General features: G+C 44.1%; 1 pseudogene; it reads right to left on the reverse strand.

Moving 5' to 3' along the window:
- Positions 1–8,033: 8,033 nt before the first annotated feature.
- On the reverse strand, positions 8,034–8,612 carry LOC100443032 (G1/S-specific cyclin-D3-like; annotated as a pseudogene).
- Positions 8,613–12,193: the final 3,581 nt, after the last annotated feature.

The raw sequence follows: 12,193 nt of genomic DNA on the forward strand, positions 1-12,193 counted from the left end.
TGTGCACGTTTGTGGCTGCCTTCTTTCATTTAACATAATCCTATGAGATTTAACCATGTTTTGGGTACTGTAGTTGTTTATTTTTCTGGTTGTGTAGTATTCCATATTTCATTTATTAACCTTTTTTTTCTTTCTTTCCTTTTTTTTTTTTTTTTTTTTTGAGACAGAGTCTCTCTCTGTCACCCAGGCTGGAATGCAGTGGCACGATCTTGGCTCACTGCAGCCTCCACCACCTAGGGTCAAGCAATTCTCCTGCCTCAGCCTCCTGAGTAGCTGGGATTACAGGTGTGTGCCAGCATGCCCAGCTAATTTTTGTATTTTTAGTAGAGATGGAGTTTCACCATGCTGGCCGAACTCCTGACCTCATGATTCACCCGCCTCGGCCTCTCAAAGTGCTGGGATTACAGGCATGAGCCATTGCACCCGGCTATATATTACCCTTTTATTTTTATGTCTAACTCAGTGTCTTGTGGGGTCTATTGGTCCTTTTTAGCTAGATTGATATTAAAAATCTTCTTATCAATGGAGCTCAGGAAATTTTTAGAAGACAGAAGCCTAATAAACCCAAGCCCCCCAATCTTAAGCCAAGTTTCCTTCTCACACCTGCTTCAGTTGCTCTTCTTCATGTGGTATTTTTTTCCTCACAAAGCTGATGGAAAATCGAGGAACCAAAAAGTTCTTCATCATGTTATCAGCTTAGGGATGCTTGCCATCTGAATAACAGGTAGATATTTATAATCTGAAATGTTAAAATAAGAATAACAAACACTTACATAGCACTAATTGCTGTTCAAAGTGCTTTACATATATTCTTTTCCTCAAAACAACCCCGTGCAATAGATAGTATTATTGTCATCCCCACACTTTAGATGGGGAAATTGAGGCAGAGAGAGACCACGTAACTTTCCCAAGGGGGTAGGGCCAGGACTTGAAACTGTGTTTTCTTGTTTTAGAGCTTGCACACGTCACCACCACGCCATATTGTGTAGCATGATACTTCATGTGGTTAAAGTATTTTCTTCTATTAGCTTGGGGGCATTTTCTGAATAATTCAAATCTTATAAATTTGCTTCAAAGAATATAAGTAAATTGAAATGGACGATCCAATATAGAATGTGTGGCATTCATGAATACATGATAGGACCCTCCAGTTTTAAATAATAATTATTTGCTTATCTTGTGACTTTTGTCAGGCAGGGCTGTAATGTGCTAGCCTCATTTTCCTTCTCTTCAATAGGAGAAGAGGGACTCAGAGACAGGCACAATTTATCATAAAATCTCATCCCACTTTCCCTCACCATCCGGAAGCTGGAGACAGGTTTGTGAAATCTTCGTTGCGAAAGAGTTGAATGACAGTTGTAGCATACTGAGTTTAAGAAACATGGTTTTACTTGCCAGTTCTGTTGCACAGGGTCCTGCAAGTTTCAGCAGTTAACATATGTGACCAACAGTTTTCTCACAAAGATTATCAGGGTTCTAGAGGAAATTATCTCCCAGTTTTATTCTGCTGCTAATGTGCTATATTTCTTTTTAGATTCTTGGCCACTTGTTTTTCATTAGACATTTTTCTGCCTCTCTATGCTGTGCTTTATTTCTCTTTATGCCCAGCCCCAGGTTTTTCCTTCTAACTGCAAGAGGAAGATTATTGAAATTTTCTCTCTTTCTCAAACTCCCAGGCTCAAGTGATCCTCCCCCATCTGCTTCCTGTGTAGCTGGCGTTACAGGTGTGCACCACAGCACCCTGCTGATTTTCTCTTTAACCTTCCCCCTGAGCATGTGTACACATACACACAAACATGAATACAGACACCCAGACATCCACATGTATACACAAATACAAAGAGACATCTACACATCTACACATACTTATCAGGTATACATTTACACACACACACACGTACACACACACATATACACACCTTCCATCTTCTTCTCAGGACTCAGGGTTCTCAGAGAGTGGAAAGAGTATTGCACCACGAGTCAAAGATAGACTATGCAACTTTGCCCAAGTGCCTTTCCTTTTGAGATCTCATTTATAATAATAAACATCCTTACCCATCAATTAGGGTTATTTTGAAGATAAAACAGAAAGGAAGGATAACAGAATGATGGCATGTTGTATGGTAACATGTCCTTGACTCCTTATCTCCTTATCTCCTTGACTCCTTATCTCCTACACGTAATGCCTGATAGGAATATTTTTGCCTGGGGATCTTGGGTCAGGATGGATAGTCTAATAATAAGATTTAGGGTGGGGACTAGCCAGGCCAGGAAAACCAACTATGTGATTTAGAGTCCTGGCTTTAGGTCACCCCTGAAAGGACTGGAGACTGGAAACTGAGAGCAGCCACATGGACAATCAAGCATGCTTCCGTGATGAAGTTCCAGTAAAAACCCTGAACACTGAGGCTTGAGGGAGCCTCATTGGCTGGAATACTCCATGTGTATTGGCACATATCGAAGCCAGGAGGGTAATGCACTCTGACTGCATGGGGAAGGGATAATGGACATTCCATGTCTGGTGACCTCCTGGACTCAGCCCTATGCCTTTCTTCCCCTAGCTGATTTTAATCTATGTATTTTCCCTATAATCAAGCCATAACTGTGAGTAAAACAGTTTTCTGTGAGTTCTAGCCAGTTCTTAGAGGTAAGCAAGCTGAGTTCATCTACTGCCTGCTGAATAAACTATTTTAAAATTCCTAAACCAAAGAAGGTCAGAGCTCTCATGAATCTGATCCAACAGATTTTGAAGCCAAAGCTCCAAAGCTGAGGGTATTTGAAGCCAAAGCCAGGCCAGACAGAGATGAGGCTCCTGGGAGGGAACAGGTGCAGTCCTCTCCAGGGTGCAGTGTCCCTGGGCTATAGCTGGACAAGGGCTCCCTCTGGGTCACAGCTTCAAGGAACAGAGTTTGGGGCAAGTTGACTGTCTGATTTGTAGGACTCTGGTGATGATCTCAGCTGGGAAATTGTGTGGTAATGCAGAGAGATGGTTTTGCTTTTCCAAATCATCCACCCCCTGCATGCTTTGATCCACATTGGAACTCAGTGTGGAAACTGCCTTTGAACAGCCTAAACCTGAACTCTGGGCTGTGTGTCCAGTTTCCTGGCCTCCAGCTTTGTTCACTCCTTACCCCTACCCATCACTGATGCCAGATCCAGCCTCCCAAATATCCTTTTCATCATGTTACTCTCCCCACCACCTCATGGCACCTTCTACACAACAGGAAATGTCTCCAACCTCAGCCTGGCATTCAAGGTTCTTTCTGATGTAGCCCACCTCTCACCACTCCGCCACATCTTCCCGTGGGCCCTGCCAAACTGGATCAATTTTTTCTATCCATGAGCTGAACTTTCCCACCTCCAAGCTGTTGCTTGCACTGAGTCCTTCCTCTGAATGTTCTGTTCCTCCCTCTCCCCAAGTCCAAATGCTATAGACTGAATTGTGTCTCCCCCAAATTCATATGTTGGAGCCCTAATCCCTTATGTGATTGCATTTTGAAATAGGACTGTTAGGAGATAATTAAAGTTAAGTGAGGTAGGAGGGGCAGAGCAAGATGGCTGAATAGCAGCCTCCATCAATGATTCTCCTTGCAGGAAAATCAAATTTAACAACTCTCTACACCAAAAAGCCATCTCCATAAGAATCAAAAATCAGGTGAGGACTCATAGTACCTGGCTCTAACTTCATAACACTGAAAGAGGCACTGAGGAGGATAGGAAAGACAGTCTTGAAACACCAAGGTCACTCCTCTCCCATCCCCCAGCAGTGGCCACTGTGGTGCTGAGAGAGAATCTGTGCATTTGGGGGAAGGAGAGTGCAGCGATTGTGGGACTTTGCATTGAACTCAGTACTGCCCTGTCACAGCAGAAAGCAAAACCAGGGGGAACTCAGATGACACCTGCCCATAGAGGGAGCATTTAAACCAGCCCTACCCAGAGGGGTTTATCCATTCTAGCAGTTAGAAGGCTTGAGGCTTGAGTTTTGATAAGCCTTGCCATGGCAAGCTATTGTGCTCTGGGGCTGTAAGTAAACTTGAAAGGCAGTCTAGACCATAAAGACTTCAATTCCCAGGCAAGTCCTAATGCCATGCTAGGCTTAGAGCCAGTGGACTCAGGGGGCACACGACCTAGAGAGACAGCAGGCAGGGCAGCCAAGGGAGTGTTTGCACCACCCCTTTCCCAACCCAAACAGTGCAGCATGCAGCAACAAAAGTGGCTTCTTCCTTTTGCTTGAGGAGAGGAGAGGAAAGAGTAAAGAGGACTTTGTCTTACATCTTGGATACCAGCTCAGCCACAGCAGGATAGAGCACCAGTCAGAGTCAAGAAACCCCCATTCCAGGATCTAGCTCCTGAATGTCATTTCTAGATACACCCTGGGCCAGAAGGGAATCTGCTGCCTTAAAGAAAAGAACACAGTCCTGGCAGGATTCATCACCTGCTGACTCAAGAGCCCTTGGGCCCTGTATAGCCAACAGTGATACCCAGGTAGTATGCTATGGGCCTGGAGTAAGATTCTGAAACTGAGACATGCTGGCTTCAGATGAGATCCAGCACATTCCCAGCTATGGTGGCTGTGGTGAGAGACTTCTTCTGCTTCAGAAAAGCAGCAGGAAAGGTAAAAGGGACTTTGTCATGCAGCTTAGGTACCTGCCTGGCTACCATGGGGTAGAGCACCAAATGGGCTCTTGTGGTCACTGATTCTAGGCCTTGGCTCTTAGATAGCATTTCTGGATGTGCACATGCCCTGGGCCAAAGGGGAGCCCACTGCCCTAAAGGGTGAGTCCCAGGCCTGGAAACAGTCACCACAAGTGATTTAAGAGCCCTTGGGCCCTAAGTGAACATCGACCATAGCGTGGCAATATTCCCTGTGGGCCTGTGGTGGTGGCCACAGGGTGAGTTTCCTCTGCCTGTGGAAAGGGAAAGGCAGAGTGGAAAGGACTTTGTCTCATGGTTTCAGTGTCAGCTCAGCTGCCTTAGAATAAAGCATCAGGTAAATTTCTAAGGATTTTTACTCCAGTCCCTGGCTCCCACACAGCATCTCTGGACCTGCTAGCACCTGAAGAAACTCGTTGCCCTGAAGGGAAAGACACAAGCCTGGCTGGCTTTGCCACCTGCAGACTGCAGAGCCCTAGGGCCTTGAATGAACATCAGTGATAGCCAGGTAGTGTTTACATGGGGCCTTGAATGAGACCCAGTGCTTTGCTGGCTTTAGGTCTGACCCAGTGTAGTCTAAGTGGTGGTAGCCATAGGGATGTTGTGTCAGCCCACCTGCACCTCCAAGTGGCTCAGCACAGAGAGAGAGAGAGAGAAACAAAAAGAGAGACTGAGACTGTTTGGGAGAAATTACAGGTAAAGAATAAAAGTCTCTGCCTGATAGTCCAGCGAATTCTTCCAGATATTATCTAAGACCGCCAAGGCAGTACCTCTATGAGTCTGCAAGCACCACAGCATCACTGGGCTTGGAGTGTCCCCTAATCAGATACAGTTTAGATCACAACACCCACATCCTTTCAAATACCTGGAAAACCTTCCCAAGGATGAGTACAAACAAGCCCAGACTGAGAAGACTACAATAAATACCTAACTCTTCAATGCCCAGGCACTAAAGAACATCCACAAGCATCGAGCCCATCCAGGAAAATGTGACCTCATCAAACAAACTAATTAAGGCACCAGGGACCAACCCTAGAGAAACAGAGATATGTAACCTTCCAGACAGAGAATTCAAAATAGTGGTTTTGAGGAAACTCAAAGAAATTCAAGATAACACAGAGAAAGGATTCAAAATTCTATCAGATAAATTTAACAACAAGATTGAAATATTTAGAATCAAGCAGAAATTCTGTAGTTGAAAAATGCAAATGACATAATGAAGAATGCATCAGAGTCTCTTAATAGTGAAATTGATCAAGCAGAAGAAAAAATTAGTGAGCTTGAAGACAAGCTATTTGAAAATACACAGTTAGAGGAGACAAAAAAATTAAAAAAGAATGAAGCATGCCTATGAGATCTAGAAAATAGCCCCAAAAGGGCAAAGCTAAGAGTTATTGGCCTTAAAGAGAAAGTACAGAAATAGAGGTAGAAAGTTTATTCAAAGGGATAACAGAGAACTTTTCAAACCTGGAGAAAGATATAAATATTCAAGTACAAGAAGGTTATAGAACACCAAGCAGATTTAACCTAAAGAAAACTACCTCAAGGCATTTAATACTCAAGCTCCCAAAGGTCAAGTATAAAGAAAGGGTCCTAAAGCAGCAGGAGAAAAGCAACAAATAACATACAATGGAGCTCTAATATGTCTCGCAGCAGACTTTCAGTGGAAACCTTACAGGCCAGGAGAGAGTGTCATAACATATTTTGAGTGCTGAAGAAAAAAATCTTTTACCCTAGAATAATATATCCAGCAAAAATACCCTTCATACCTAAAGGAGAAATAAAGAGTTTCCCAGACGAACAAAAGTTGGGGGATTTCATCAACACCAGACCTGTGCTACAAGAAATGCTAAAGGAAGGCCTCCAATCTGGAGTTGGAAATGCAGTGGTTAATTCTCCCAGCAATGATGTGTGGCAGCACATGCTAAGGGTTTTCTACCAGGGAAGCCCACCCAAGCAACCCTTAGTGCTCAGGGTTTTTCTTGGGGGTCAGTCGTGCAGGCATGCAGCTCCTAGGTGATTGACCCCAGCTACTCAGGCTTCAGTCCCTAGAGAGGTCATATTGATACAGCAAAGCCCAAAGCCTCAGGCATACAAAAACATTCTTACAAGGCAGAATATTCGGCCAGGAGCAGCAGCTCATGCCTGTAATCCCAGCACTTTGGGAGGCCGAGGCGGGTGGATCAACTGAGGTCAGGAGTTTGAGACTAGCCTGGCCAACATGGCAAAAGCCCATCTCTACTGAAAATAGAGAAAAATTAGCTGGGAGTGGTGGCGGGTGCCTGTAATCCCAGCTACTCGGGAGGCTGAGGCAGGAGAGTCACTTGAACCAGGGAGGCGGAGGTTGCAGTGAGCTGAGATCGTGCCACTGCACTCCAGCCTGGGCGATAGAGCAAGACTCCACCTCAGAAAAAATAAAAATGAAGGCAGAAGATTCGAAGTGCTCAGAAGTTATCTGCCCAGAGGTGGTCAAGGGCCAGTCGTTTTTTTGGAATGTGCAGGGTTGGAGTGACCCAAGGCTGCTGAGCAAACTAATGCTTTACTGTCCAGTGGTCTATATTAGAATGCCCTGAGGAGCTTTCAGAATGCTCTATGGCCAGGCTGCACCCAGACCAATCACTCAGAGTCTCTAGAGGGTCTGTCCAAAGTCAAGATCCACTGCCATAGACAATAATTGGTACCAAAGGAAGGAGTGAGCTCATCCCAGAGGGAATGAGGAGAGAGTGGTCACAGGTGGAAGAGATGGCCAAGAACAGTGGACTGAGGAGCAGCAGAGGCTGCAGACTGCAGGAGGGATGGCACACAGGGAAGGAGTGGCCAGACAAAGGGCAGAGAACCAGGGTCCCCAGGTGTACTACATGCAGTGGTTTTTAGTATATTCAGAGTTGTGCAAAAACCACCACAATCATTTTTAAGACATTTTCAACAACTCCAAAAGAAACCCTGTGTCCTTTAGCTGTTACCACCCACCCACAATGACCCCATTCCCTCCAGCCCTGAGCAACTGCTTATCTACTCTCTGTCTCCATGGAATTGCCTATTTTGGACATCTCATATAATTGAAATCATACCATATGTGGTCGTTCATGATTGGCGTCTTTCATTTAGCATAATAGTTTCAAGGTTCATCCATGTTATAGTGTGTTTAGTACTTTATTCCTTTCTATGGCTGAATAATATTCCATTGTTTTTATTTTTTATTTTATTTTATTTTTTTTAGAAGGAGTCTCACTTTGTCGCCCAGGCTGGCCTTGAACTCCTAGGCTCAAGTGATCCTCCCACTTTGGCCTCCCAAAGTGCAGGATTACAGGCATCAGCCAGCATGCCAGGCCATATTCCATTGTATTGATATATATCACATATGGTTATCTGTTCATCAGTTAACAGGCATTTGGGTTGTTTTCAAAACTGGATGGTGGGTACATGGCAAAGGTGTAACCTGTAGCACAGAAAGCCAAAATGATCTTGGCATGCTTTTTGACCAAGGCCTGTCTGTAGGTGCAGAATGAGGGCCAAGAAGTCATGAGCAATCACAGCGGCCAAGTCCCATTTGAGCTTCCCCAGGACCATCACCTCCCAGTCCCGCAACTGGCAGGGAGAGACAGCGTGGTCGGTGTAGATGCACATTTTCTCTACGGTCATGGGCCCAGTCTTAGGCAGCTTGGAGGCCAGCCGCATGGAGACCGCAACCAAGAGCTGCAACTGTGCCTTTGGGGTGGGTGGGGACGCGGGACAGGTAGCATGTAGGTGGTTCATGGCAAGGGAAAGACTTCCTCCTCACAGCACTGCTCCTCCTCACAGCACTGATCCTCACACACCTCCAGCATCCAGTAAACCAGCATCTTCCGCATGTGCGGCTTGCTCTCCCTTTGCACGCACTGGAAGTAGGAGGCGCAGTGCAGGTAGCGCTACTCCAAGGGGAGCAAGCTCTGCAGGACGCGCTGATCCCCTGGCGGCTGCGGGTCCTCGAGCCTTCGCAGCACAGCAGCTCCACACTCGGGCAGCGCACAGGCAGGGCAGGAGTGCAGGCTAGTGCTCATCATTTGTTTCTAAGTATTGTCATTCTTTGTGATACTATTTTAAATAGAATTATATTTCCAGTTTTGTTTTGGGGTTATTCATTGTACATGTAAAGAAATTGAGTTAATTTTTGTATATTGATCTCATAGTCTACAACCTTGCTGATTATTATTATATTAGTTCTAATAGGGTTTTTTTTTTTTGTAGATTCCTTAGGTTTTTCTATATACAAGATTGATATGGTTGGGCATAGTGGCTCACGCCTGTAATCCCAGCACTTTGGGAGGCCGAGGTGGGTGGATCACGAGGTCAGGAGATTGAGACCATCCTGGCTAACACGGTGAAACCCCGTCTCTACTAAAAATACAAAAAATTAGCCGGGCGTGGTGGTGGGCGCCTGTAGTCCCAGCTACTCGGGAGGCTGAGGCAGGAGAATGGCTTGAACCCGGGAGGCGGAGTTTGCAGTGAGCCAAGATCACGCCACTGCACTCCAGCCTGGGCGACAGAGAGAGACTCTGTCTCAAAAAAAAAAAAAAAAATTTGCCAGGCATAGTGGCAGGTGCCTGTAATTTCAGCTATTCAGGAGTCTGAGGTTGCAGTGGGCCGAGATCACACACCACTGCACTCCAGCCTAGATAACAGAGTGGGACTCCATCTCAAAAAAAAAAAAAAAAAGAATAAGAAAAAAAAGATTGATATGGTTTGGCTGTGTCTCCACCCAAATCTCATCTTGAATTGTAGCTCCCATAATTCCCATGTGTTGTGGGAGGAACACGGTGGGAGATAATTGAATCATAAGGGCGTTTCCTCCATACTGTTCTCCTGGTAGTGAAGAAGTCTCTCGAGATCTGATGATTTTATAACGGGTTTCCCTCTGGCGTGGCTCTCATTCTTTTCTTGCCTGCCACCATGTGAGATGCTTCTTGCTCTTCCTCCATGATTGTGAGGCCTCCCCAGCCATGGGGAACTGTGAGTCAAACCTCTTTCCTTTATAAATTATCCAGTCTTGGGTATGTCTTTATAAGCAGCATGAGAACGGACTAATACAATGATCATGTCATCTGCAAATAAAGATAGTTTTATTTTTTCTTTTCTAATCTGGAAGCTTTTGTTTCACTTTCTTGCCTAATTACCTTGGCTAGGACCCCTAGTACAATGTTGAATAGAAGTGGTTGGAATGCAGCTCCTTGTATTGTACCTGACCTTAAAAGAAAAGCATTCAGCCTTTCACCATTATGCATAATGTTAGCTGGGATGATCTGTAGATGCCGTTTGCCAGGTTGAAGAAGTTCCTTCCATTCTGTTTGTTAAGAATTTTTATCATGAAATTTTGTCAATATTTTCAACTTACATTGAGATGATCATATGGTTTTGTCCTTTATTCTGTTAATAAAATGTATTATATTGGTTAATTTTCAGATGTTAATCCAACCTTGCCTTCCTGGGATTAATCCCAATTGGTTATGATATATGACCTTTTTATATGTTGCTGCATTCAGCTTACTTATACTTTTGCCATAACCTCTTAACTGGTTTGCATCTCTATTCCAAACTCCTTACATTCTAGTCTCAGCACACTGGCTAGAGTGTTCTGATCATGCCACACTTCTTTTTCATACCTTCCAGGGGCTTCTTCCCCACTTGAGTAAAAGATAAATTCTATATATATACTTTTTTGAGACAGTGTTTCCCCCTGTCACCCAAGCTGGAGTGCAGTGGTGCAATCTTGGCTCACTGCAGCCTCCAGCTACTGGGCTCATGCAATTCTCCCACCTCAGCCTCCCGAGTAGCTGGAACTACAGATGTGCACCACCACACTCAGCTAATTTTTGAATTTTTTGTAGAGATGGGGTCTTGTCATGTTACCCAGGCTTAAAAGCTAAATGCTTGCAAGACCAAATGTGAACACGCTTCCTACATCCTTTCTAGCACGTTTCCTGGCACTGTCTGCCTCAACTACTTTGCTTTTGCTATACTAATCTCCTTTCTATTTCTCAAACATCCAAGAAAATTTCCATGTCAGGATATTAGCACTTACTGTATTCCCTTCCTGGACGTGTACTCTCCTATATGGCTTACTCCCTTTCTTCCTTCAGGCTTCTGTTCAAATGTTGCCTTATTAGAGAAGCATTTTCTGATCACCCTATAAAATAGCAACCCTTTTACCTCTAAGCATGGCATGATATTCTCCATTCTCCTAACTGTTCTTTTTCCATAGAATGTGTTACTATGATATTCTATATATATATATTTTTTTATTATTATTATACTTTAAGTTTTAGGGTACATGTGCACAACGTGCAGGTCAGTTACATATGTATACATGTGCCATGTTGGTGTGCTGCACCCAGTAACTTGTCATTTAACATTAAGTATATCTCCTATTGCTATCCCTCCCCCTTCCCCCCACCCCACAACAGGCCCCTGTGTGTGATGTTCCCCTTCCTGTGTCCATGTGTTCTCATTGTTCAATTCCCACCTATGAGTGAGAACATGCAGTGTTTGGTTTTTTTGTCCTTGTGATAGTTTGCTGAGAATGATGGTTTCCAGCTTCATCCATGTCCCTACAAAGGACATGAACTCATCATTTTTTATGGCTGCATAGTATTCCATGGTGTATATGTGCCACATTTTCTTAATCCAGTCTATCATTGCTAGACATTTGGGTTGGTTCCAAGTCTTTGCTGTTGTGAATACTGCCACAATAAACATACGTGTGCATGTGTCTTTATAGCAGCATGATTTATAGTCCTTTGGGTATGTACCTAGTAATGGGATGGCTGGGTCAAATGGAATTTCTAGTTCTAGATCCCTGAGGAATCGCCACACTGACTTCCACAATGGTTGAACTAGTTTACAGTCCCACCAACAGTGTAAAAGTGTTCCTATTTCTCCACATCCTCTCCAACACCTGTTGTTTCCTGACTTTTTAATGATCACCATTCTAACTGGTGTGAGATGGTATCTCATTGTGGTTTTGATTTGCATTTCTCTGATGGCCAGTGATGATGAGCATTTTTTCATGTGTCTTTTGGCTGCATAAATGTCTTCTTTTGAGAAGTGTCTGTTCATATCCTTTGCCCACTTTTTGATGGGGTTGTTTGTTTTTTTCTTGTAAATTTGTCTGAGTTCATTGTAGATTCTGGATATTAGCCCTTTGTCAGATGAGTAGATTGCAAAAATTTTCTCCCATTCTGTAGGTTGCCTGTTCACTCTGATGGTAGTTTCTTTTGCTGTGCAGAAGCTCTTTAGTTTGTCTTTCCTCAAGTAGAATATAAGCATAAATTAATTCATTTAACTATATATTGGACAACGATTACTCATTTATAAGCCAGGCATGGTGGCTTATGCCTGTAACCCAGGCACTTTGGGAAGCCACATTGGGTAGATCACTTGAGCCCAGGTGTTTGAGACTGGCCTGGGCAACATGGTGATGAAACCTCGTCTCTATCAAAACTACAAAAATTAGCCCAGCATGATGGTGCACACTTCTGGTCCCAGCTACTCAGGAAGCTGAGGC

Source organism: Pongo abelii, chromosome 8 (genome assembly GCF_028885655.2).
Source record: "Pongo abelii isolate AG06213 chromosome 8, NHGRI_mPonAbe1-v2.0_pri, whole genome shotgun sequence".
In the NCBI taxonomy this organism is placed as follows: Eukaryota; Metazoa; Chordata; class Mammalia; order Primates; family Hominidae; genus Pongo; species Pongo abelii.